The 27,071-nt window shown below is 42.1% G+C and overlaps 3 long non-coding RNA genes across 4 annotated transcripts; all 3 read left to right on the forward strand.

Annotated features, from left to right (window-relative positions):
• Positions 1-861: 861 nt before the first annotated feature.
• Positions 862-1,602, forward strand: LOC118557835. Its single transcript, XR_004928060.1, has 3 exons — positions 862-951; positions 1,053-1,157; positions 1,561-1,602. It is a non-coding gene; the product is annotated as an uncharacterized LOC118557835 (long non-coding RNA).
• A 61-nt stretch (positions 1,603-1,663) lies between these two features.
• Positions 1,664-3,477, forward strand: LOC118557837. Its single transcript, XR_004928061.1, has 3 exons — positions 1,664-1,694; positions 2,960-3,105; positions 3,197-3,477. It is a non-coding gene; the product is annotated as an uncharacterized LOC118557837 (long non-coding RNA).
• A 10,268-nt stretch (positions 3,478-13,745) lies between these two features.
• LOC118561962 lies at positions 13,746-17,560 on the forward strand. 2 transcript variants are annotated; one of them, XR_004930405.1, is made up of 6 exons: positions 13,893-13,907; positions 14,021-14,043; positions 14,146-14,250; positions 15,644-15,777; positions 17,043-17,188; positions 17,280-17,560. It is a non-coding gene; the product is annotated as an uncharacterized LOC118561962 (long non-coding RNA). The 2 variants fall into 2 exon arrangements; XR_004930399.1 differs by having other exon boundaries at positions 13,746-14,043.
• The last annotated feature ends 9,511 nt before the right edge of the window (positions 17,561-27,071 follow it).

A 27,071-nucleotide genomic window follows, 5' to 3' on the forward strand; every position in this document is an offset into this window, starting at 1 on the left:
AGGCAAACCCTCTGGCATGAGTCTGTGAAAAGGATTAATAAGACAAAAACACCAAAATAATCCTTTGTGAACAATGTTTTTTTTAACCTACCGGTGGCGGGTCTTCCTCTTTGCTGTGGCGCTGTCTGTGTCCGACTCCGCTTTCGTATGTTACACAAACATGTCTGAACATGTCCCGATATAAAATAATTGTAGCCGTCAAGTGATTTCATGGCTTTCATGCTCTCTCGTGTGTACTGGCCTGGCGTGTTGATAAGGTAGCTGTATATGTTGCCGTACGGAACACTTGGCCAGCATTTCACAGACTCGATCCATCCCTGTTAAATTAGTATTACTTTAAATTTAAATGCTTAATACCATGTCTATCTTTGTTTAAGAGGTTGGTTTAAGAGAATCGATAAGGAATCGAATTGTTTCACAGAATCAATAAGAGAATTGGAATGGTGAAAATCTTATCAATTCCCAACCCTATTAACAACACATGAAAAAATAAAAAGGAACGCTGTTCACACATTTGCACTCACCACACACTTTCTATACTCCCAGATCCAGGGACCGGCACCCCAGAGGGATATCCAGACCCCAGAGCCGGGAAGTGATCCCCATCATCAGGCTGGGGGGGGGGGGGGGGGGGGGGGAGACACCCCAAACCCAACATATCCGACCTACAGCCTCAGCCCGACGACCCAGGATCCCATTCACCCGGAGATGGGATGGTTGCCAACCTGAGCCCATCCTATTAACCCGGAGGCGCTGCCTCCCCCACCCCCTACCCTCCATACTTCAGACTCACACCCTATTCTGGGGAAGAGCAGGTTTCTCATCTTCCAACACCAAAGCCCCTAAGGGCAAATTTAACGGGTTTTTTTGTCCTTCAAAAACAAATGTCAGAGCTGTTTTTCAAAGCAATTATTCTTTACTTTCACAGTGTTCCTGTCTGAATCAGATGAGGTAAAAAGATAAAAAAGAAGTCAAAACTTATGTTGCTACACATATATTCTGCTCCTATTGTTTGTGACAATTTCCATCTCTTTTTTTTTTCAACGGTCTAGAACTATAACAGCGTTTCAGACATGGACTTGAGAATAGCCATGCCAGTTAAGGCTACGCTCTCTGTTAGAGTTCGTATAAACTTTGCAACAGACCAAGTTTACCAGGTAAACACTCACACGTGCTTTTACTGCCATGTTTTCTTGTTCATTGTCTCTGTCCCATGTCATCTGCTCTTCCTTTCCCAGGCTGTGGTGATGAAGCTCGGACCAAACTGTAGCTGTTCCCTTCCTCACCTATTGTTAGGTCAAATTGTCCATGACAATTGTTCTACTTCTGCCTCTTCGCAAGGGAAAAATCTCCCTTTCAAAGCAGAGTCATTCTGGCTGGTTTCATGAAACGAGTCAGAATTTAGATATATGGGTAGGAAAAAAAGCTAACTCAAACTGTACACATATTGCTGTAACTCCACTAAATGTCTTCTACATGATTGTGTAATGTTTGTTTCAGCAAAGATTACTTCAGTGTATATAGTGTGCAGATTTTAATGCTCAGACTCGTTTCTATTAGTAGGTGGGGGGTTGGAGGGAGTACTGTACTTGGAGATAAGGCGTGTCAAAGTCTGCTTTAAAAGGGCTGCATCTGTGCCCTTCTATCACATCCATCTCTTCTCCACAAGCTTGACAACATCTCCAAAAAAACTGGTAAGAATAGAAAATGCTTCAAGATTCTAGAAAAAAATATATTTTTTTGGAAAAAATGTGTTATCTTTAACAACTTGTTTACCCTTGTTACAGTTTATAATGGCTCAGGAGTACACCGGTTTTATCCTCTTTACATTGGCTACCTGTCAAAATTAGAATTGATTTTAAAATTTTAGTTTTGACTTTTAGAGCTTTTAATAGACAGGCCCCCCAATACATCTCAGACATTTTAATCTCTTATTCTTGATGCTGCGCTCTCCTGTCCTCGGGCCAAAACCTTCTGAAGGCGCCCAAGACCCAGTTTAAAAGTCGAGGGGACCTGTCCTTCCCAGCTGTAACCCCCAGACTGTGGAATGCCTGACCTTAGTGTGGCCGACTCTGTCGAATCCTTTAAAAAGCAGCAGCAGAAACTTTTATTTAGACAAACGTTTACTTAAACATACATAGTTTTGATGTTATCCTAGTAAGCTGCTCTTGTGACATTTCTATTTGGTATTTATTACACTCTGTAACGCACTTTGTGATTTTTATCTGTGGATGGTGTTATATAAATAAAGTTGACTTACTTACTTACTAATATTTATTACTCTTTAGTGGGCTGAGTTTTATTATATTACAGTATGTGCAGCCTGAAAAAAGACTAACGTTATATGCAAATTCATTGGAGGACACAGTCAAAACTAACCCTGTCAGGGCTGTTTATTACAGTTTATGATGCCCCAAGATCTTTAGCTAAAAAGCTGCATGTATCTCAGGGAAACAACTAACATTTGTTAAGGACAACAAATAAAATCTTTAAATAAGGCAAAGTTAAGCCCAAATCTAACCTCAAAGAAAACCTCTCATTTTCATCTCGTTTTCAGTTGTGATAGGCAGTGTCATTATGTATGGATAAAAACTGTTTCAGAAAAAAGTGGTAAATTTGAAAAGAAAGACAAACTTAAACAAGCAAACAGGACCTTTTTATTGGAGTTTTAATAAAACCACACTGCAACACATTTAACAGTAGAAACCTGTAAATTAGTTGCACTTCAACAAGTGTGCCGCTGTATTGCTCATCTGGTTAAGAAAGTTTTCTAACCAAAAGGTCATGCATTTGAGTCCTTGCTTATACCATAACATTAAAATCCTTGACCATTTCTGCTAGAACTAGATTTGGATTGCGAATGAATGAAAACCACATATAGATAATGTGATAGTCTTTGGGTCTGTGTTCCATCAGGGGGAAAGAATGAGCTAAATCCCTCAATAATCTCCTTTTTCAGCCACCATGTCTGGGATTGATGATGCAATCAAGACTCTGAAGAAAATCTTTCATAAGTACGCTCAAAGAGATGGAAAGAAAACCACCATTTCCAAGCGGGAGGTTGCTAGACTCCTTAAAACTGAGTGTCCTGGATTTCTAATAACGGTAAGTTAAAAAAAAAAGTATGCACTTTGCAGTATAGGGTCATATTTCTTTCAATTTGCTCAGTAATGAAAACAATTATTTCATCCAACAGAGGACTAAGGCCGAAGTGACTGAGCATTTCAAGGAGATGGATGAGGATGGCGATGGTGTTGTTGATTTTGCCGAGTACATGAAATTTGTTGGTAAACTTGCTGAATTCAGTAAATGTTTTGACCTGGTTTGAAAGCTCTGCTTTCTTCTCTATTTTCCTATTAATGATTATTCTTCAGTGTGAGATAAAGCAGAAAGCTGTGACATGCAGAATGTCTGCAGTTACCCATAACTGTATAACATTGTGAAAAAATGGGAAATTAAATATTATTGGCACTTCAATATGCTTTTCTGTGTGGTTCAATGCTCTTCATATGTTATATATTCAGAATAAAGAAATATATACAGAAATAAATAAATGCCCCCTCCCTGGGCTGCCACTTTACCGTGGTAGAGGGGTTTGAGTGTTCCAATGACCCTAGGAGCTATGCTGTCATCAGCTTTATGCCCCTTGTAGGGTCACCCAAGGCAGACAGGTCCTAGGTAAGGGACCAGAAAAAGGGCAGCCCAAAACCCTCTTAAGATCAGTACGGACGTCGTGCTCCCTTGCCCGGACACGGGAGGTGGGGCACGTTGGCAAGCGCCTGGTGGCCGGGCTTTTGCCCATGGAGCCCTTCCAATGGGCTCACCAGCTGTCGGAGGGGCCAAAGGGGTCGGGTGCATTGTACAACGGGTGGCAGTCGAGGGCGGGACCTTGGCGTTCCAATCCTCTGCTGCAGAAGCTGGCTCTTGGGATGTGGAATGTCACCTCTCTGGTGGGGAAGGAGCCTGAGCTAGTGTCAGGTCTAAGCACCTAAAACAACATCATACAACAAAGGGAAAAAGAAGGCACAAAGACATTTAGTTTGGTTATACTCGTGAGGAGAGTAGCAGAGACCGCACAGTTACAATCTCCAAACTACTCTGCCGTTCTCAGCGTTCTCCTCTCGATTTTATTAAGTTTGGAGCGTTTCCCTAGTTACATGACTGAGGCTGTACTGAAGGGTGGGGAAAGCAAGATAGTTTCCAGCCTTAGTTGTCAACAGAGATACACAGCTAAGCAATCACATTCAGTTAGCACATAATCTTGTAGCTGAGTCTTCTTGTTTGCTGAAGCGAGTGTCTTCTGTTTCTTTGCACAGACATGATTAAGCTATCATGTGAGTAATATGATTATATCAGAAGCTTACATTACTACATCATAACAAGATAAATCGGTTAATGAAGTATAAACATTAATCCAAACATTTCCCCCCCGTTTATGGTGTATAATGTCAGATAAAAAATACCATTACAAATGTCATCACGTACACTCGGAGGGGTTGTGAGTTTGCACCTGATCGATAAATAAAGTTTCTATGTTACAATTGTCTTCTTCTTCCTGGTCGTCTGCATAGTCAATGGGAGCCAAAAGAGGATACTGTTCCTGCGGAGGAACAATTGCATTTGTTATTAACTGCTTAGTCCTGGCCAAGATAGCGGCAAAAGATTACATTACAATTGAAATGTAATGACTCTTTCTATGAAATAGAAAGAGTCATTAGTCCCACGTCCGTCCGTCTGCGCCTGCCTCCACATTCCCGTGCATCCAGACCCATCCAAACAGTTCTCTCTGGAGATTGATACCTCGGACTCCGGTGTAGGAGCTGTTCTCTCTCAACGCTCTAATACTGACCAAAAGCTACACCCTTGAGCCTATTTTTCCCGACGTTTAACCCCTGCTGAACGCAATTATGATGTTGGCGACAGAGAGCTGCTGGCCATAAAATTAGCCTTAGAAGAATGGACGCATTGGAGGGAACCGAACAACCTGTCCAGATCTGGACCGACCATAAGAACCTGGCCTATCTGCAAGCCGCAAAACGCCTGAACTCGAGACAAGCCCGTTGGTTCCTATTCTTCTCACGTTTTAACCTCTCAGTTTTCTATCGCCCCGGTACTAAGAACATCAAACCTGACGCCCTCTCTCGCATGTATTCTCCCGAGGAGTTCCCCAAGGAACCTGCACCCATCCTCCCTCCCTCCTGCACAGTCGGTTCCCTTCATTGGGAAATCGAAGACCTCATCTCCCAGGCTGCACGGTCTGAACCTGACCCCGGAAACGGACCCCTTGGCAAGACCTATGTTCCCAGCTCCGTTCATCCCCAAGTACTACATTGGTTCCACTTTGCTCACTCCGGCTCGAGAAGAACCTCCACCTTGATCACCTGACGTTTCTGGTGGCTGTCCCTGTACAAAGATGTTTGCGAGTACGTCCTCGCCTGCTCCACTTGCGCCCAAAATAAATCCTCAAACCGGCCCCCTGCAGGCCTTCTCCAGCCACTCCCCCTTCCTCAGCGCCCCTGGTCACACATTGCCTTAGACTTCGTCACAAGTCTTCCCTCCTCCCGAGGTATGACCACCATCCTGACAATTGTAGATCCTTTTTCTAAGGCCTGTCACCTGATTCCCCTATGAAAGCTCCCATCAGTCTTTCAAACCGCTCAACTTCTGGTTCGACATGTGTTTCATCTCCATGGCATCCCCCAAGAGATCCGCGGCCCCCAGTTCACCTCCCGCGTCTGGAAGGAGTTCTCCACTGCTCTCGGCGCAAAGTGCGCTCTCACCTCTGGTTATCACCCGCAGTCTAACGGGCAGACAGAGCGCCTGAATCAGGAGCTTAAGTCCTCGCTTTGCTGCCTCACTTCTACCAATCCGGGGAAAAGCCCCCGCTTTTTCCCGCAGACGAGAAACAGATCACGGTCACGTCTGTAGCCCACCACATTTGCCGATGCAAGCAGATTTGGGACCAGACCATTCACTCCCTCCGCTGCTCTACGGAGTAGATTCACCGATTTGCTGACCGGCGACGTGTACCAGCCCCCCATTACCATCCCGGTCAGCGGGTCAGGCTTTCCTTTAAGGACCTCCCTCACAGATCCACTTCCCGGAAACTGGTCCTCCCTATGTCATCGACTCCATCGTTAGCCGCTCTGCCGTCCGCCTTCGTCTGTCCCCAGGTTCCCGTATTCACCCGACCTTCCATGTCTCCCAGCTCAAGCCTGTTCGCTCCAGCCCCTTATGCCCCCCACCGAACCTCCTCCTCCTTCCACGGATCGTGACAGGCGCCCGGGTTCCCCGGTCCGACGGATCGTGGACTCCTGTCGTCAAGGTCGTGGCTGGCAGTACCTCGTCGACTTGGAAGGCTGCGGTCCCGAGGACCGGACCTGGGTGCCTGGATCATCCATCCCCGATCCTTCCCTCATCTCCAACTTCTGGTCCTCTCGTCCCTCCTCCTCTGGGCCGCCGGGTGGCGACCGTTGAGGGGGAGGGGGGTTGTGTCAGGGTTTCCGATCAGGGTGCAATCCTTTTCCTCCCTCTCCCCTCACAGGTGGCCTTGATGAGCGGGGAGGCGTGCTGTGGCAGGTGTTCGTTGTTAAGCGGCGCTGGGTTGGACTACTTAAGCGGATGCCTGCCAGCACAAAACCGCCAGAGTGTTGACTTAGTGTGGTATTTTACATCCTTATGTAAGCGGTTTTTGCTTCACTCCGCTGTAACAGGTGACCAAAATAAATCTCTCAACTCTGCGTTGTCTTGTTTGGTTATGCAAGACAAGATGTTGTTTGGAATCCTACAAAACAAAACCATGTTACACCTTCTTATGTTTCTTAAATTCAAATAAAATGCATCAAAGTAAATGTTGTTTTTTGTGTTTGGAAATCAAAAATCATAAGAATGTTTAGTTTTGATGTATTTAATGAAAAGAAAAAAGCACTAGATTATTGATCTGAGCCAAATTGGCCAATTATAATCTCACAAATTAAAGCTCCTTCCTGTGTATTTGGAGTCCTGCAATACTTAGCGTTTTAATTTAACTTGTCGCTTATGTAGTAGGTGAACTGGACATGCCATTTTTCTTGGATTAAACATAGTTTCATATAGATTAAGTCATTAAAGAGGGTTATAAAGTGTCTTAATATTTAATCATATCATATTTAGGCATTTTAAAATGTCTCAAATATGGACAGATTTCTCACGCTAGGTCAAAAGTCAAGTTAGAGCAATGTTATGTGTCAAATCCATACTTGTTCATCAGAATCAGCTTTATTTGCCAGGTATGTACAACAAATGTACTTTCAGGTATGTACTTTCACATCCATGGGATGGTAGCCAACCTGAGCCCATCCCAATAACCCGGAGGCGCTGCCTCCCCCACCACTACCCTCGTTACTTAAAACCCACACCCTATTCTGGGGAAGAGCAGGTTTCTCTGCCTATGGGCAAATTTAACTGTTTTGTTTTTTGTCCTTCAAAAACGAATTTCAGAGCATGGGAAAGCTTGGTCAAAAGTCAAGTTTCTGTCCATATTTGTTCATTAGAATCAGCTTTATTTGCCAGGTATGTACAACAAATTTGACTCTGGATTGTACAATCCTCAAGATGTGCTTATTTATACAATCATTTACTTCTTCTTCCATCCACTTTCTTTCAGAAATGTACCGACATGAAATGATGCTGTGATGTATAATTCTAGCTGAGGAAGTCTTATCATGTATTGAAAAAAAACACAAACCCCATGATACAGCTAAACTTGAGTCAAAAAATAATTTATACCCAGATATTTAGCCTTAAGGATGCTGCTCTCAACACTGACTTCCTGGCTTCAATGTGGGTACTTGGATAGTTAAAATCAGAGCAATCTTTTTACTTTATCATCTGTTAGCTGCTACATTTTGGTGAAGCAAATATGTAAGGAGGACTGACTTGTTGTTAGTAACCATTTTGGAAGTTGGGTAACATACATTATAGGAATCACTTGTCTTGGCTAAAAAGCACCAATTTAAATTTCCAAAGTTATATTTATTTTATATTACTTCCTTGTTCTAGTTAGTAGCTTAAAAGTAAGCAATGAAGTTTAGAATATAAATATAAAAGAGAAAATCTCAGGACTGAGTGGGAGCTAGTTATTTAGGCCTGTTTTTATAATCCTTGCAGAACTTAAATTTAAATTGTAACATATTTAAAAAGTCATAAATTTGTCTCAGTGAAAACTGTAGAAACCTTGATTCAATGCGTAAGAAAACACTCTGGGTATCTGTTTTGTACAACAAAAATAATATTCATAACTTCCTGCAGTCTTGATTTGTATTACATCAGATTCGGCACATCAAACTTACTGTGGTGGTTGCTCCTTTAGTCTCAGAAAAAATGTTCAGACATATATTTTGCTAACTTGTTTACGTTACACAGTCAAATAAACGCACTGCACAAAAAAACAGTTGAACAATACATCAAGCCCCTCTGAGGTTGTCTTTACCTCAACTGGTTTAAATCCTACTTAAAGAACAGGGAATCTTTTGTATCAGTAGGTAACTGTACATCAAAGATGACAAAAATCACATGTGGGGTTCCCCAAGGGTCCATTCTGGGTCCCCTCCTCTTCAATATCTACATGCTCCCTCTTGCTCAGATAATAAAAAATAACAACATCAGCTACCATAGCTATGCAGACGACAGACAGCTTTACATCATCATGTCACCAGGTGGCAATGAACCAGTTCAGGCACTGAGTAAATGCCTAGAAGAAATCAATGCATGGATGTGTCAAAATTTTCTTCAATTGAATAAAAACAAAACAGAAGTAATAATATTTGGACCAATAGAGGAGAGATCAAAAGTTTGCACACAGCTTCAGTCGCTTCAGCTAAAAACCACTAATCTGGCCCGAAACCTGGGTGTAGTGATGGACTCAGACCTGAACCTCCAAAACCACCTAAAGACAATTACAAGGTCGGCTTTCTATCACCTGAAGAACATTTCCAGGATTAAAGGACTAATGTCTCAGAAGGATCTGGAAAAACTAATCCATGCGTTAATTTTTTGGCAAATTGATTACTGCTATGGTGTTTTCACAGGTCTGCCTAAAAAGTGGATCAGACAGCTGCAGCTGATCCAGAACGCTGCTGCCCGCGTCCTCACTAATACTAAGAAAGTAGAGCACATCACCCCAGTTCTAATGTCCTTACACTGGCTCCCTGTATCTCAGAGAATAGACTTTAAAATACTTCTGTTAGTCTATAAATCCCTGAATGGCTTAGCACCTAAATGCATCACAGACTTGTTATCAGCGTATAAACCCTCCAGACCACTCAGGTCTTCTGGCTCCAGCCTACTCTGCATACCCAGAACCAGAACTAAACACGGAGAAGCAGCATTTAGTTCCTATGCTCCACTTATCTGGAACAAACTTCCAGAAAACTGTAAAAGTGCGGAAAGCCTGAGTTCTTTTAAATCAGGATTAAAAACACATTTGTTTAGGATTGCCTTTGACTGTTCTAATTAAACTGTTCTACTGAAACATTATTAGTTCAACTTTTTTAGTCCAGCTGTTTTTAATGTTCTATTTTGTTTCTACATTTTATTCCTACTTGCTTTTATTCTGTTTTATTTTCCTATATTTTAATCATGTAAAGCACTTTGCATTGTCTTTGTACTGAATTGTGCTATATAAATTTGCCTTGCCTTGCCTTGCCTTAACAGTCAAGTCTTAAAAGTGTGGGAAATAGCAAGAAGTGATGCTGAGACATTGTATAGGAGACACTATGGCTGATCTCAGTGAAGTAAACTATAGGGGAAGGCTGTTCCAGCTCAGTCATTAAAACTGCTTTTACATTCCAGCCAAACCATGAAAAGAAGAATATTGCATTTTTTTGTCATTGCAATTGCACATTCCAACAAAATTTGGTTTCTGTATTTAACCCATCCTTTAGGGAACAGTGAGTTTTACATTACAGCGCCCAGGGCAGGGAGCAATCTGGGGGTAATGGTCTTGCTCAGGGACCCATGGTAGCAGCCTGAGGGGATCAATCTGGGTACTTTCAACCTTCTCAGGGTGCAAACGCACTGCTCTAACCACTAATCCACCACTCCCCACAATACTTGAAAAAGGGTGACAGAGTGATTAATTTCAGTTTTCTGAAGAAAGGTTACAGAAAAGTGTTATTCCCACCTCCACATTACTTTCTAGCAGTTTAGTTTTTCATGACTAGTGGTTGAAATTTATATTTTTATATTGGGTAGAGTTGCACATATTCACTTGGTTTCTGTTGTTTTTAAAGGGTCCTGTCTGGCAGTGTAGCATTAAGAATTGATGTCTCAATGCCAAAGAGAGCCTAACAGATTTTACTTTCACAAGTGGAGCATTACTGCTGTCGCAATAGTGCTCCACTTGATATATATGCAAAAAAGCTTTTGTCAGATATTATGTTGGGATTATTTTAAGATCACTGGACACAGAAACGTCAAGGTAAAAAGAAAAGGAAGAGAAAAACATGAGAGAAAATATTAAATGGGAGAAAAGGTAATAAAAATAGAGTAGAGGAAAAAGAGTACAAGATAACATCCTCGGAGTCTGTTTCTACACCTGCAGAGAGATATATAAAAACAACAGCAAAAACCAACCAATAAAGTATTACAGGTACAAACAACTAATGCCTTGATAACATCACTGAAAAATATGCAGTATTATCTAATTCAAGGTGTATTTAGTGACAGCCAAAGCTAATGATAGGGGTTTTCTGTATCAAAGTGACTATGTCTGTATGAATATGCCCCCCCGTGGGGCGCCGACAGAGCCATGGAGCCCAGGCACCAAGATGCAGCCACCAGGAGTGAGTCAGCACACACCCAGACCTGGACACAGAGGACCACCAACGCACCAGCGGGTCAAGGCACCAGCCAAAAAAGGGGAGCAGGACAGGAGAGGGGGCAGTCCAAAACCCAAAAAAGACAAACAGAAGACCAGGTACACATTTCCACCCTAGTGCTCCCACATGCAAACACTCTTAACAACTAGGGATTGGTATTGAAAACCGGTTCCTGTTCAGAACCGGGTCCATGTGTTCTAATTCCATGGCACCGTTTGGCAGCTCGCTTAACAATTCTCTTATCGATTCCAGGCAGCACCAGAGCCGAGGGCTCTGGGCAGCACGACTTACGTCACGTTTTTTACGCAAGTTACGCACACGGCATTCAGTAAGCAAGTACGATGTGACCAGGCGTAAGTCTAGAAAAGCAAAACAAAAAATGGCGCCCCATAGACCAATTCACGCGTGACATCATGAGCTACATCCGCGCTACATCCGTGTCCCGCTGGTAGGCTAAAACAGTACTGTTCTCACCTACCACCATGACAAAACGGGTGAATTAGAGCATACTTTTAGTTAGTTTATTTTTGGAATTTAAACAATGCCTACGACTTGCTGTGCTCCCGGTTGCACACAAAGGCATTCCAAGTCTTCGGATCTACGTTTCTTTCGTTTACCGAAGGATGAAGAAAGACGAAAGAAATTGATAATTTCAATGAAAAGGATGCAGGCAGACAATCCCAATCGACTGTGGGAGCCATCATACCACGACAGAATTTGCAGTCTACACTTCATCTCCGGTAAATACAACTTAATTTTGGACTAGTCATTGTTCTACTTAAATAATTATATAAATAAAAAAATAGGATATATACTTAAGACGTAAAAGTTTGTTTCGTAATAATATATGTACATGTACAATGTAGGCAAACCCTCTGGCATGAGTCTGTGAAAAGGATTAATAAGACAAAAACACCAAAATAATCCTTTGTGAACAATGTTTTTTTTTAACCTACCGGTGGCGGGTCTTCCTCTTTGCTGTGGCGCTGTCTGTGTCCGACTCCGCTTTCGTATGTTACACAAACATGTCTGAACATGTCCCGATATAAAATAATTGTAGCCGTCAAGTGATTTCATGGCTTTCATGCTCTCTCGTGTGTACTGGCCTGGCGTGTTGAAAAGGTAGCTGTATATGTTGCCGTACGGAACACTTGGCCAGCATTTCACAGACTCGATGCATCCCTGTTAAATTAGTATTACTTTAAATTTAAATGCTTAATACCATGTCTATCTTTGTTTAAGAGGTTGGTTTAAGAGAATCGATAAGGAATCGAATTGTTTCACAGAATCAATAAGAGAATTGGAATGGTGAAAATCTTATCAATTCCCAACCCTATTAACAACACATGAAAAAATAAAAAGGAACGCTGTTCACACATTTGCACTCACCACACACTTTGTATACTCCCAGATCCAGGGACCGGCACCCCAGAGGGATATCCAGACCCCAGAGCCGGGAAGTGATCCCCATCATCAGGCTGGGGGGGGGGGGGGGGGGGGGGGGGGAGACACCCCAAACCCAACATATCCGACCTACCCGGTTCATACTACAGCCTCAGCCCGACGACCCAGGATCCCATTCACCCGGAGATGGGATGGTTGCCAACCTGAGCCCATCCTATTAACCCGGAGGCGCTGCCTCCCCCACCCCCTACCCTCCATACTTCAGACTCACACCCTATTCTGGGGAAGAGCAGGTTTCTCATCTTCCAACACCAAAGCCCCTAAGGGCAAATTTAACGGTTTTTTTTGTCCTTCAAAAACAAATGTCAGAGCTGTTTTTCAAAGCAATTATTCTTTACTTTCACAGTGTTCCTGTCTGAATCAGATGAGGTAAAAAGATAAAAAAGAAGTCAAAACTTATGTTGCTACACATATATTCTGCTCCTATTGTTTGTGACAATTTCCATCTCGCTCTTTTTTTTGCAAACGCACTGCTCTAACCACTAATCCACCACTCCCCACAATACTGGAAAAAGGGTGACAGAGTGATTAATTTCAGTTTTCTGAAGAAAGGTTACAGAAAAGTGTTATTCCCACCTCCACATTACTTTCTAGCAGTTTAGTTTTTCATGACTAGTGGTTGAAATTTATATTTTTATATTGGGTAGAGTTGCACATATTCACTTGGTTTCTGTTGTTTTTAAAGGGTCCTGTCTGGCAGTGTAGCATTAAGAATTGATGTCTCAATGCCAAAGAGAGCCTAACAGATTTTACTTTCACAAGTGGAGCATTACTGCTGTCGCAATAGTGCTCCACTTGATATATATGCAAAAAAGCTTTTGTCAGATATTATGTTGGGATTATTTTAAGATCACTGGACACAGAAACGTCAAGGTAAAAAGAAAAGGAAGAGAAAAACATGAGAGAAAATATTAAATGGGAGAAAAGGTCATAAAAAGTAGAGTAGCGGAAAAAGAGTACAAGATAACATCCTCGGAGTCTGTTTCTACACCTGCAGAGAGATATATAAAAACAACAGCAAAAACCAACCAATAAAGTATTACAGGTACAAACAACTAATGCCTTGATAACATCACTGAAAAATATGCAGTATTATCTAATTCAAGGTGTATTTAGTGACAGCCAAAGCTAATGATAGGGGTTTTCTGTATCAAAGTGACTATGTCTGTGTGAATATGCCCCCCCGTGGGGCGCCGACAGAGCCATGGAGCCCAGGCACCGTGATGCAGCCACCAGGAGTGAGTCAGCACACACCCAGACCTGGACACAGAGGACCACCAACGCACCAGCGGGTCAAGGCACCAGCCAAAAAAGGGGAGCAGGACAGGAGAGGGGGCAGTCCAAAACCCAAAAAAGACAAACAGAAGACCAGGTACACATTTCCACCTTAGTGCTCCCACATGCAAACACTCTTAACAACTAGGGTTTGTTATTGAAAACCGGTTCCTGTTCAGAACCGGGTCCATGTGTTCTAATTCCATGGCACCGTTTGGCAGCTCGCTTAACAATTATCCCGGAGGCGCTGCCTCCCCCACCCCCTACCCTCCATACTTCAGACTCACACCCTATTCTGGGGAAGAGCAGGTTTCTCATCTTCCAACACCAAAGCCCCTAAGGGCAAATTTAACGGGTTTTTTTGTCCTTCAAAAACAAATGTCAGAGCTGTTTTTCAAAGCAATTATTCTTTACTTTCACAGTGTTCCTGTCTGAATCAGATGAGGTAAAAAGATAAAAAAGAAGTCAAAACTTATGTTGCTACACATATATTCTGCTCCTATTGTTTGTGACAATTTCCATCTCTTTTTTTTTTTCAACGGTCTAGAACTATAACAGCGTTTCAGACATGGACTTGAGAATAGCCATGCCAGTTAAGGCTACGCTCTCTGTTAGAGTTCGTATAAACTTTGCAACAGACCAAGTTTACCAGGTAAACACTCACACGTGCTTTTACTGCCATGTTTTCTTGTTCATTGTCTCTGTCCCATGTCATCTGCTCTTCCTTTCCCAGGCTGTGGTGATGAAGCTCGGACCAAACTGTAGCTGTTCCCTTCCTCACCTATTGTTAGGTCAAATTGTCCATGACAATAGGGTGTTTTCACTGACGTCACTGTCCAACTTCCGGTCCGCCATATTGGGTGGCACACTTCCTTATCTCTAGTTGTCTTACACGTATTATCGTATCGCGAATGGATAAGTACGCCAGCACGCTAGAGCGACCAGATAAGGACGTATATCTGAGGAAATGTTCCGTGATCGACCATATGGACCCGTATGCCCTCCACGGTGCCTTGTTTAGCCGTAATCCAGATGCATTACCTGGTGTTCGGTGAAAACCCTCTGCACACTCTTGAGGAAATGAGAGCTTACAAGGGTCTAGAGGCTCACAACCAGTTCACATCTGGTTATGTACATCAAGGAAATCGCCATCATACGTGGACGGGTGAGTTTTAATAAGATGGTAAAAATGTAAACAATCCGACGCAAATGTGTCGCATGCTTCTGCGGTGGCTGGCGGCCGGCGGCAGGCGGTGCGCGAAGGCGCTTGGCTGCAAGGCCGATCGACGCCGCTCGCGGCTTTAATTATTTAAGCAGAACAATGACCAGTGCAAAATTAAGTTGTATTTACCGTATTGGCGCCGGTAGGAGCTGCAGATCATAAAGCCAGCAAACAGTGGGAACACAGCAACTCGTTCAAAGGTAAGCTGCGCTCGGACGGGCTCTGGCCCATGCTAGTTTAGTAGCTGCTAACCGTTAGCGCTAACAACCACTCGCGCATGTAATGTACTTTTAACTTGCTGCTATGTGTTTCAAACGTTTAGAACACACTCTCATTGACATCGGGATACTGTGGAAAGTTATGTTCGGTCGACTTACAGCCGCGATCCAAGCGAGCCGACGACTCTTTGTTATCACTAACAGTTGTTCTCCGTGGTTGCGCCTCCAGGCAGGAAAGCAGTGGAAAATTAATCTGTTTCTATGTTTTTCCCATGGCGATCATGTGTTGCGCTGTTACAGCCCACAATACAGCAACGGTTTACCATGGTTGAAATCAAGTTAAGGTGAAATTAATCAAATTAAAACACGGCTGAGAGAGGGAGTATAGTATGCGGTAGTAATAGGCAGTAGAGGCGGCGGAGGCAGTCAACATGACAGCCGCGGAAAGTAATAAGTCATAACGCCCAAGCCCTGGCACAAACTGTACACATATTGCTGTAACTCCACTAAATGTCTTCTACATGATTGTGTAATGTCTGTTTCAGCAAAGATTACTTCAGTGTATATAGTGTGCAGATTTTAATGCTCAGACTCGTTTCTATTAGTAGGTGGGGGGTTGGAGGGAGTACTGTACTTGGAGATAAGGCGTGTCAAAGTCTGCTATAAAAGGGCTGCATCTGTGCCCTTCTATCACATCCATCTCTTCTCCACAAGCTTGACGACATCTCCAAAAAAACTGGTAAGAATAGAAAATGCTTCAAGATTCTAGAAAAAAAGATATTTTTTTGGAAAAAATGTGTTATCTTTAACAACTTGTTTACCCTTGTTACAGTTTATAATGGCTCAGGAGTACACCGGTTTTATCCTCTTTACATTGGCTACCTGTCAAAATTAGAATTGATTTTAAAATTTTAGTTTTGACTTTTAGAGCTTTTAATAGACAGGCCCCCCAATACATCTCAGACATTTTAATCTCTTATTCTTGATGCTGCGCTCTCCTGTCCTCGGGCCAAAACCTTCTGAAGGCGCCCAAGACCCAGTTTAAAAGTCGAGGGGACCTGTCCTTCCCAGCTGTAACCCCCAGACTGTGGAATGCCTGACCTTAGTGTGGCCGACTCTGTCGAATCCTTTAAAAAGCAGCAGCAGAAACTTTTATTTAGACAAACGTTTACTTAAACATACATAGTTTTGATGTTATCCTAGTAAGCTGCTCTTGTGACATTTCTATTTGGTATTTATTACACTCTGTAACGCACTTTGTGATTTTTATCTGTGGATGGTGTTATATAAATAAAGTTGACTTACTTACTTACTAATATTTATTACTCTTTAGTGGGCTGAGTTTTATTATATTACAGTATGTGCAGCCTGAAAAAAGACTAACGTTATATGCAAATTCATTGGAGGACACAGTCAAAACTAACCCTGTCAGGGCTGTTTATTACAGTTTATGATGCCCCAAGATCTTTAGCTAAAAAGCTGCATGTATCTCAGGGAAACAACTAACATTTGTTAAGGACAACAAATAAAATCTTTAAATAAGGCAAAGTTAAGCCCAAATCTAACCTCAAAGAAAACCTCTCATTTTCATCTCGTTTTCAGTTGTGATAGGCAGTGTCATTATGTATGGATAAAAACTGTTTCAGAAAAAAGTGGTAAATTTGAAAAGAAAGACAAACTTAAACAAGCAAACAGGACCTTTTTATTGGAGTTTTAATAAAACCACACTGCAACACATTTAACAGTAGAAACCTGTAAATTAGTTGCACTTCAACAAGTGTGCCGCTGTATTGCTCATCTGGTTAAGAAAGTTTTCTAACCAAAAGGTCATGCATTTGAGTCCTTGCTTATACCATAACATTAAAATCCTTGACCATTTCTGCTAGAACTAGATTTGGATTGCGAATGAATGAAAACCACATATAGATAATGTGATAGTCTTTGGGTCTGTGTTCCATCAGGGGGAAAGAATGAGCTAAATCCCTCAATAATCTCCTTTTTCAGCCACCATGTCTGGGATTGATGATGCAATCAAGACTCTGAAGAAAATCTTTCATAAGTACGCTCAAAGAGATGGAAAGAAAACCACCATTTCCAAGCGGGAGGTTGCTAGACTCCTTAAAACTGAGTGTCCTGGATTTCTAATAACGGTAAGTTAAAAAAAAAAGTATGCACTTTGCAGTATAGGGTCATATTTCTTTCAATTTGCTCAGTAATGAAAACAATTATTTCATCCAACAGAGGACTAAGGCCGAAGTGACTGAGCATTTCAAGGAGATGGATGAGGATGGCGATGGTGTTGTTGATTTTGCCGAGTACATGAAATTTGTTGGTAAACTTGCTGAATTCAGTAAATGTTTTGACCTGGTTTGAAAGCTCTGCTTTCTTCTCTATTTTCCTATTAATGATTATTCTTCAGTGTGAGATAAAGCAGAAAGCTGTGACATGCAGAATGTCTGCAGTTACCCATAACTGTATAACATTGTGAAAAAATGGGAAATTAAATATTATTGGCACTTCAATATGCTTTTCTGTGTGGTTCAATGCTCTTCATATGTTATATATTCAGAATAAAGAAATATATACAGAAATAAATAAATGCCCCCTCCCTGGGCTGCCACTTTACCGTGGTAGAGGGGTTTGAGTGTTCCAATGACCCTAGGAGCTATGCTGTCATCAGCTTTATGCCCCTTGTAGGGTCACCCAAGGCAGACAGGTCCTAGGTAAGGGACCAGAAAAAGGGCAGCCCAAAACCCTCTTAAGATCAGTACGGACGTCGTGCTCCCTTGCCCGGACACGGGAGGTGGGGCACGTTGGCAAGCGCCTGGTGGCCGGGCTTTTGCCCATGGAGCCCTTCCAATGGGCTCACCAGCTGTCGGAGGGGCCAAAGGGGTCGGGTGCATTGTACAACGGGTGGCAGTCGAGGGCGGGACCTTGGCGTTCCAATCCTCTGCTGCAGAAGCTGGCTCTTGGGATGTGGAATGTCACCTCTCTGGTGGGGAAGGAGCCTGAGCTAGTGTCAGGTCTAAGCACCTAAAACAACATCATACAACAAAGGGAAAAAGAAGGCACAAAGACATTTAGTTTGGTTATACTCGTGAGGAGAGTAGCAGAGACCGCACAGTTACAATCTCCAAACTACTCTGCCGTTCTCAGCGTTCTCCTCTCGATTTTATTAAGTTTGGAGCGTTTCCCTAGTTACATGACTGAGGCTGTACTGAAGGGTGGGGAAAGCAAGATAGTTTCCAGCCTTAGTTGTCAACAGAGATACACAGCTAAGCAATCACATTCAGTTAGCACATAATCTTGTAGCTGAGTCTTCTTGTTTGCTGAAGCGAGTGTCTTCTGTTTCTTTGCACAGACATGATTAAGCTATCATGTGAGTAATATGATTATATCAGAAGCTTACATTACTACATCATAACAAGATAAATCGGTTAATGAAGTATAAACATTAATCCAAACATTTCCCCCCCGTTTATGGTGTATAATGTCAGATAAAAAATACCATTACAAATGTCATCACGTACACTCGGAGGGGTTGTGAGTTTGCACCTGATCGATAAATAAAGTTTCTATGTTACAATTGTCTTCTTCTTCCTGGTCGTCTGCATAGTCAATGGGAGCCAAAAGAGGATACTGTTCCTGCGGAGGAACAATTGCATTTGTTATTAACTGCTGCGTTAAACCTCGAAGACATGGAATGCAGCAGCACCCACAAAGGGTCAAGGTGGCGGCAAACACAGCTGTGGACACAAGTACTGATGAAATAAGGGTGTGGTATTTTCCGAAAACATCCAACCATGAGTCCCACATGGACGTGTCCACGCCGGAATGCTCCTTCATTTTACCATTCAGTGACCGTAGGCCTTCGGGGGCGACAGTGAGACTGCCGTCTGAGGCTGTGTTGTTTGGAATAAAAGTACATCTCTTTGATCACCAAAAACTGCACAGACTCCTCCTTTTTCTGCCAGTAACATGTCTAGAGCAGCATTTTCAAAGTGGGGGCCGCGGCCCCCCGGTGGGCCAGGGGGGCGCCAGGGTGGCCGCGGGAAGATGCAGAAAAATAAGAAAAATTAAAATTATACATGAAATAATTTTATTGAATAAAAATAATTAAAACATTCCTGTCTGGGTATAACTGCATTAGGAAAATTATTCACATAAATCTTACAAATAATATTTTTAAATAACGCATCTCCTTCTAATTGGTTGGCATAGCCATGACCATGACGCACTCGTAAACAAACCTGACTAGCCTTGCGCCGACATTACCTTCTTGAAAATAATAGTGCTAAACAGATAGCAGGCAAACGTGTTAACATGGACAAGTTTTTGAAAACTACCAATCCACAAACATCTGATCAAACACAGAGGAGCTGCAACTGGCCAAAAAAGCTGAGGAAGTATGAAATGGACTATATTAACTATGGATTTACAGTCACACACAAAAATGGACAGGAGTGCCCTAAATGTGTGCTATGCCTCGAAATTCTTTCAAACGAGTGCTTAAAACCGTGCAAACTTAAACGGCATTTACAACAGAGACATCCAGCGGAGGCTGAAAAGTCAGTGGAAAATTTAAAATGCAAGGAGGAACAAATAACGAAGCAGACGACAACATTTCTGCAGCAAGCTAACGTCCCCGAGAGAGCACTGAGAGCATCCTATGCGGCATCGTACCACATAGCGTGGGCAAAGAAGCCCCACACCGACGGAGAAGGTTTCTTACTTCCAGCAAGCAAAGACATGGTTCGGGAAATGCTTGGTGAGGACGCGGCAAAGAAAATGGATGCTATACCACTTTTGGACAACACGGTGTGTCGGCGAATAAGTGACATGGCAGGGGACGTTTCTAATCAACTTTTGGACCAGGTAAGAGCAAGTGACTATTTCGCATTGCAACTGGACGAAAGCACTGATGTGGCCAATGCCGCGCAACTGCTCGTCTATGTTAGGTACCTTCAAGGAGAAAAGTTTGCAGAGGAAATACTGTTCTGCAAAGCGCTTGAATGTAGGGCCACGGGGAGGGAGATTTTTGGTGTCTTGGACGACTATATGAGGACAAATAGACTTGATTGGTCCCGTTCTGTTACAGTATGTTCGGATGGGGCTGCAGCTATGACAGGGAGACACAGCGGAGTGACTGTGCTAATAAAACAGAAAGCCCCACACGTAATTTTTACACACTGTATGCTCCATCGCAAAGCCCTTGTGGCTAAACGCATCGATGATGAGCTTAACCAAGTACTGCAGGAGACCGTGCAGGTGGTTAACTTTATTAAAAGTCGCCCCGTGAAGAACCGACTCGTTGGCATTCTGTGTGACAAAATGGGAGCTCCGTTTAAAGGATTGCTGCTTCATTCAAATGTACGCTGGCTTTCTCGAGGGGCAGTTTTGAACCGTGTTTATACGAGACGGACAGAGATCGCTGAATTCCTTGTGTCTGAAAAATATCAGCTGGCAAGCTGTTTCACAGATGCACCATGGCTTCTCAAGCTTGCATATTTGGCAGACATATTTCACTATCTAAATGTACTGAACCAAAGCATGCAAGGACGTGAAACATACATACTGCATCTGCAAGACAAAGTACGTGCGTTTTCCATGAAAACGCACAGAAATGTTCCCACAACTACACCAAGAGTTGTCATCTGGTGGTGATTTGGACACCATTTCCCCTTTGATACAGTCACACTTGGAACACCTCCAGGGATATTTCAGAGACTATTTCCCTGACCTTGACAACTCTCAGCTAAACTGGGTCAGGACCCCCTTTGCCAATGATGTTGGCTTTTCTCTGGACTTAAAAGCCCAGGAGGAACTGATTGAGATGTCCACCTCATGGGACTTAAAAGTCAAATTTGAAACCCTTTCTCTCCCAAACTTCTGGCTGTATGTAAGACAAGAGTTTCCCACCCTAGCTGAAAGGGCTCTGAAATGTCTCCTTCCATTTGCAACCACTTACGTGTGTGAGTCTGGCTTTTCAACTTTAAAAGTACTGAAAACTATTATTAAAATTAAAATGGTGGGCCTATGTTATTGTTATATGTTATTCATTAAAGTAATACATTAAAGGTAGCTTACACATGAGTGTTTACGCATGTTTCGTATGGGGGGGGGGGGGGGGCTCAGCTGAAAATGTACTGGTGTAGGGGGTCCTTGGCATGGTAAAGTTTGGGAATCCCTGGTCTAGAGCAATTCTATTCTGAAAAGCCATGAGTGAAGTCGCAGCCAGTTGTCCATGTACTGCTTTAAAACCACTCTGCGTCCAATTTCCTAGTCGTTGCACATTGTAATGAATGTATTTTATTCTGTCCACATTCTTGTTGATAGTACACCACCAGCACAATGCTGATTCAAACCCTGAGGCGACTTGATCTACAAATTTGTATTTGTCTGGTACTCCTCGTGGGACCCCTATGGCATGTATATATGTGGGGTTGCCAGCTGCTTGCCACGAGATGTCTCTCTTTGCTCTAAAACGCCACTTTTGTGGTAAAGCCCTTGCTACTTGCATCATTAGTTCCGTGACAGTCATGGGGTATACTTTAACAGGTAACAGGAGAGAGACTAAACCACATGTTCCTAATACATTTCTATGCAATTTATCAAACAACCTGTCATCTCCACACCACCACCAGACGTCCGCTCTAGAAACAGGGGAAAAATGGCGACTGACTGTGACTATAGTTTTACACCATGTTGAGGTCAAATTTCCAAACTTCTGTCCAGTATTGGTCATATTAATGCAGGTGAAATTACTAGAAGCGATATCTGTTCGAAAACAAGGGTTTTTGTTTTTGTGCTGTAGCCAAAGGGTAAATTCTGTCCCACTGTGAACAGTTGGTAGTTGGAACAGTTTTGTTCATTACCTCTGGTAAACATTCAGCATCCATTACTGCTGAAACAACTTGGAGTAGCGGCCTGGGACCCATACACACTAAGCAGCTCTGTTCAGACATGTCAGCAGCTTGCTCTACCATTAACAGCCAGTTGTTTGTTTGTCCTGAGACTCCTGTTGTGACCTGAAACCATTCATTGGTAGTAAGGAGGCTGTTTATTATTAAGGGTATCATCTCTGAATCTGTTTTGGGTCCTCGTGTGAGTGTTCCTTCTTCCGAGATTTTGTTATTCATTTCGTTTACATTCAAGGCAGTTACATTAGGACAAAATTCTGAATGAACTCAAGGGTCCTGTTCGTGTTCTCTTCAAATACAAAGCATTAATACAGGACAAGGAGGATTTATGTATTGACCGGAGGATTCAGGTTTTTCTGGCAGTGGTTTACTAGTTGTATTGAATGTTGCATTGTCATTCTTCTTTTCCATATTTTAACTCTATTTTAGTGGCCATATGATCTTTCTGGCCATCGACCAGTGGTTGCAAAAACATTTCCCCAATAATGTCCTGACTGTTTTAGGCCGGTACTGTCCAAGTACCAATCATACCCTTTCCAGGAATCTCCGCTGTAGCCTCCTATCTTTATTTTGCTGGTGTCCTGTACCAAAACTGCCTGAAATCTTGTGTTGTTATAACAGAAATATTTTCTATTTTCTGTTTTTAAACATGGGTTCGGGAAGGTTGTTGATAATTCGGGTAATTTGTCATAACAGTCTATTGTGGTTTCTACCAGATTGAAGAAAAACGCACGCGATTAGCAGTAAAAGGGTATTCATTTTGCCTCTTTAGTGTAATACAACTTAATGTGTCATTCAAGCTGAATTCCTCTACTTGGTTCCGTATCCTCTTTTTCTTCACTGAGTTTCGGATCTTCCCGACTCTAGATGTCTGATTTCACCCTATTATCGGACTGTTAAGTACTTCCCCTATCGGAGCTTTCAGCCTGAATGACCTTTTTACAATGAGATAAATGGATCCAGGTGGACCTTTCTGCTATTTTTACTGCTGTAGGGGTGGTAAGGAGCACTTGAAAAGGTCCTTCCCACTTGGGTAAATGCCAGTGTTTCCTCTTAATGCTTTTGATCAGCACCCAGTCCCCTGGTTCCACTAACTGGATCTCCTGTTGAGACATGCAAACTCATCCGTGCTGTGCAGTTTCTGTTTTTCCAACATTTTTCACATATAATCTACTAAATCAGTTTCTTCTTTCAGTTCCTATTCATTCTTAAAATATGGCAGCCTGTATTGCCAGCCAAACAATGTCTCATAGGGAGTTAAACCTGCTGATGTTGTAATATTATAGTGTAGCTTGACCAGGTCTAGACACTGAGTCCATGGTATTCCTGTTTCTTCCATGCACTTTTTAGTCTGTTTTTCAATGTCCAAAAGTCCTGCGCTTTGAGGGTGATATGAACAATGATTCTTTAAGTCTATGTGAAAGAACTGTCATATCTTTTTGATCACCTGGTTTACAAAATGAGTGCCATTGTCACTGTAAATTTTTTCTGGTATACCATATCTAGGTATAATGTCTTTGCACAAAGCTTTAGCTACTGTTACTGCATCTGGGTGCTTTGCTGGAAACAGTTCTATCCATTTAGAAAAGGCATCTATTATCACTAGACAATACTTTTTTTCCCTTCACTCTGATTTAATTCAATGAGGTCCATGTGAATTATTTGAAATGGGTAGCTGGGAGATGGAAACTTGCCTCAGTTCACAGTGTGAACTGTTGAAAATGCATACTGACTGTCTGTGTAAATAGTAGCTTGTTTTCCTTTCATTAATTTGCAAGCCTCTGTGAGGGCTACCAGTTCTGCATCTTGTGCAGAGTAGTTTGATGGCAGTTTTTCTGCTTTTAAGACTTTTGTTGCTGTAACAACAGCATAACCTGTCTGTGTTTTACCATAGTTGTCTTTTCTTGATGAGCCATCTATGAAAAGAGTTTGTCCCTCCGTTAAGGGTTGATCTTTTAGATCTGGTCTGGATTTAGTCAACTGTTCAGCTATTTGTTGACAGTCATGCTTGCTGCCGTCTTCCTGGAGCGGCATAAGTGTTGCTGGGTTCAAATGTCACTTTTAATGTTAGTGGGTAAAAAATAACAAGTGTTGCACTTGTTTCCACAGCTATGGAGGCCGCAATTACTGCACGTACACATGGTGATAAGGCGCAGGCCACACTGTCTAGTTCAGATGAAAAGTAAACAATTGGCTTCATTTTTGCACCGTGTGTTATGGGAGTTTTGGGTGGAATCCTAAACAATAGTAACTGAGTTCCCATCTTTACTAAATGACGAGACGGTGGTAATAACGTTCCAGCACTTTTATTGAGAAACAGAGCAGAGATTCACATAGATGGAAAGTAATCGCACCCCACGGTTCCGCTGCAGTCTCTGTCTGCCCTGTCTCTCCCTGCCTGGCTTTTCGGGCTTCCCCTAATACTGCACTGTGGCCTTGGTTTGAGACATAACAAAGACAGTCTATCGTAAACAATCAGTATCCCTCAGCAGCTGCAGTATTTGGCCTTGCAATCAGAAAACAGTGGATCTTATACACAGACATCAGGTCTCCAGGCCTCCTCTGTCCGAGTGGTGTGAGGCCATAGTGACTTCAGAATAATAATTCTTATAACACCGTGCTGCTGTACTAAAACAGAGGTCATGTAATGGCCTTTGCAGTCTACCATTTGAATAAACGGTTTATTGTAATCCAGCAACGGTAGAGCGGTGCTGGAAACTAAGGCCTGTTTTAGATCACAAAGGCTTTTTCTGCTTCTGCCGTCCAGTTTAATTGTGCTGACATTTTCAAGTTTTGTTCAAACATTAGTTTTTGTAGAGGCCCTGCTATTTCCGCGTAATTTGGGATCCAGTTTCTGCAGTAGTTTTCTGTCACTGTTTGTTTTTAAAAAGTGACACTTGTGAGGGAAAATGCATTCTGTTAAACCTCTTTAGTTTTTCTGGCAAGATTATTCCTGCTACCGCGGTGCTTTGAGCATCCGAGTAGAAGTAATCCACTGTTATTATTGCCAGTGTACACTTTTCAACTTGTTTTTCATAACCTGGGTCCGATCCTGGGCTGTTTTTGTACCAGAGAGTGACATGCAGATCTGTTTCTGTCATTTCATCTTGTATTTTGCTAATAGCTTGTTTCCCTTCCTGTTTCAGGGCTGAGGCTGACTTATGTGGAATTGTGTTTGGGATGTCTAGAGTGTAGTAATAGTGAGGATTTCCCGAACCTTTTTGCACAAGTACGTCTTTATGTTGTCTTTTTACCATAATCCTTTCATTTGCTGTGGGCACCAGGGCCAATCCTAATTGATACAACCCATCTCTTCCCAAGAGATTAATTGGGCAGCTGGGAATGTATAAGATTTGCATTTGACATTTTTTTCCTTCGGGGTCGTCCAGATTTACCGGAGTGGTAACTGGGGCCCTATTAGTGGTTCCACTTGCATTTCAAACCAGAATGGTTTTATCACTGAATTTACAGAATGGTATTTGTTCTCTGCAGGTGGTTCTGCATGCTCCGGTGTCTCTTAAAAATGTCATTTCTTTCCCGTTTACCAGTAAGTTGATTTCTGGTTTAATTCCCCCAACCAAAAATAGTTCATACAGATTTAGCATTACTTGTTCCTCTGGGGGTTCTTTTGCATTATCTCTTCATCGGTTAGTCATGCTAAATGGTTTCTCCCTTGTTTTGGATTAGGACTCTTTGGATGTGTAACACTTTCGTGTGGTAATTACAGAATAATAACGAAAACAGCACTTAAATATATCCCATGGACCAGAATTATTCAACCAAGTTCGTCTACTGGAGCAAAAGATGCATTACAGTATGTTAGGAAAGTAAAAAGACCACAGACCAGGGAATAAGTTTAAACTGCCGGCTTATTATTGAAACAACTTACACGCAAGACACTGGACAACACTTAACACAATTTCAAATTACCTTAACCCCTTTTGTTAAGTAATTAGGTTTTAACCTTTCAAATCAACCTCTGACTTTTGACTTCATATCAGATTTCAGTATCAGATTTTATTATCAGGCTCTAGTATCAGGTTGCAACCTTTTTAGTTTGGTTTAGTTCAAATTAGTTCTTAGTTCTGTTCAGTTAAGATTTTGATCTATTAATTAACTCAGGCTGATCTAATTCACATCAGTGAAGTTTACCTTTTCAGTTTGAGGATTCATGTAGTAAATGTTCCCATTTACATTTATGCAAAAAGTAAATAGCATAACAAACAAATACCATTTAAAAAATTTTTCACTAAAAAAAATACAAAGGTTATCAAACTAAATTGATTCAGCAAAAGACTGAATAAATTGGTACAAGACCAAAAGAAAAGAGAGTCCTCTTCTCTATCTGCTTTTCTTTTTGCAATAAGCAACTCAGGGTCCACCAAGAGTCCGCTGCAGCTTTGCAAAAAGTGGATGAATCCTACCAGTTCGGAAGCAATCTGCGCCGTCCAATAGAGGCGCTATTACTCTGGTAGTTGCACAGCACAGTTCAGAAGATCACAGGGTGGCTCGCCATCTTGCTTCAACCTCGTGGTTTCCAAGTCGTGTCAGTTGAATAATTCTCCAACCCACTCTAAATGGCCTATTGTAACAACATAAAATGTGCATAAATACCAACATAAATAACCAGGTAGCTTTAAATAAACATTGTCCAACTCCCGTCTCAAATGCGGTTCTTAAAATTACGGTGGCCCTGAGGTGCAAAGCGCTACAACTTTAAGGAAAGCACTCCAACATTAATGAAAGCGCTACAACAATAAGGAAAGCACTCCAACATTAACAAAAATATTACAACATTAACAAAAGCACTTCAACATTAACGAAAGCACTCCAACAATAACAAAAGCGTACAACATTTAGGAAAGCGCTGCAACATTTAGGAAAGCGCTACAACATTAACAAACCGGAAGAGGTACGTCCCAGTGGGAGACCTAAGAAATCGCTGATTGGACTACAGCTCGTTTTTACTTTTGAACCGAAAGTATTTCTGGCTTTACTGTGTTTTTTAAAACCATGAATGTTCTCGGTGATCCAAACCATAAGATGCAGTCTAAAACGCCACTTAGTCTGTTTATAAGTTTCGCTTTTATTAATTAAGCTTTTTTTTAACTAC

The sequence above is a fragment of the Fundulus heteroclitus genome, chromosome 3 (genome assembly GCF_011125445.2).
Source record: "Fundulus heteroclitus isolate FHET01 chromosome 3, MU-UCD_Fhet_4.1, whole genome shotgun sequence".
NCBI lineage: Eukaryota > Metazoa > Chordata > Actinopteri > Cyprinodontiformes > Fundulidae > Fundulus > Fundulus heteroclitus.